Raw genomic sequence first — 773 nt, 5'->3', positions numbered from 1 at the left:
GGAGGTTATCAGTAATTGTATATAACATCAGGTACTGCAATTATAACATAGAGTGTCGGATATTGTAATTGTTATATTATCCAGTGTCACAAGTTGTGATTTGAATACGAACACTGCAAGTTGTGATTTGAACACTGCAAGTTGTGATTTGAACACTGCAAGCACACTGTGATTAAGGTTGTTATGTATTTGTCTCTTGATCTCTCATCCTCCAACTCTGTATGTGTATTCAGTATTTATGTACTTACATTATGGACTGACTTTATCTGCCTCTCTTTCATCTCTGTTTGTTAATTTCATTTTAATCATTATGATATACACTTTTTGGATTCAGTATCAAATCAATATTTTTTTTTTACACCGAATCACAATGGCATGATTGATAATGTCTACCTGTCTGTTTGTTTTATTATCATGCACTGCAGCGTTTGTCTATCAACCAATCTATCTATGTTTCCGGCTATCCAAATACCATGGTATCTTTCCGCTTATTAATATTAATTATCTTCTTGCATGCGTGATTTAGAGTTTTTAAAATTATATATTAGGTATATCGCAAAACATTTAAAACCAAAACTTGCATATGGAAAAAATATAAAGAAGAAAGAGTGTACATATAAAGTGTATAATCTTTTTATTCACTCGTTAAAATAGCTAGAAAAATATATTATCAAGTCAAAATGTATCGCATATATTTTTTATATGTTGGAAAACATCTGACATGCAGTTTGCAATATCATGTAAATTACCAATATTATTCATCAGTAAGTAAA

At 29.9% G+C, this 773-nt stretch overlaps 1 protein-coding gene across 1 annotated transcript in view; it reads left to right on the top strand.

The window, feature by feature from the left end:
- LOC119594655 (homeobox protein SAX-1-like) overlaps positions 1 to 773 on the top strand; it is a gene marked incomplete at its 5' end in the record, with an annotated part of 17,155 nt that overhangs the window by 1,401 nt on the left and 14,981 nt on the right.

Source organism: Penaeus monodon, chromosome 34 (assembly GCF_015228065.2).
Source record: "Penaeus monodon isolate SGIC_2016 chromosome 34, NSTDA_Pmon_1, whole genome shotgun sequence".
In the NCBI taxonomy this organism is placed as follows: Eukaryota; Metazoa; Arthropoda; class Malacostraca; order Decapoda; family Penaeidae; genus Penaeus; species Penaeus monodon.
Note: the sequence above shows the minus strand (reverse complement) of the source record. Positions and strands in the feature narration are given on the sequence as shown.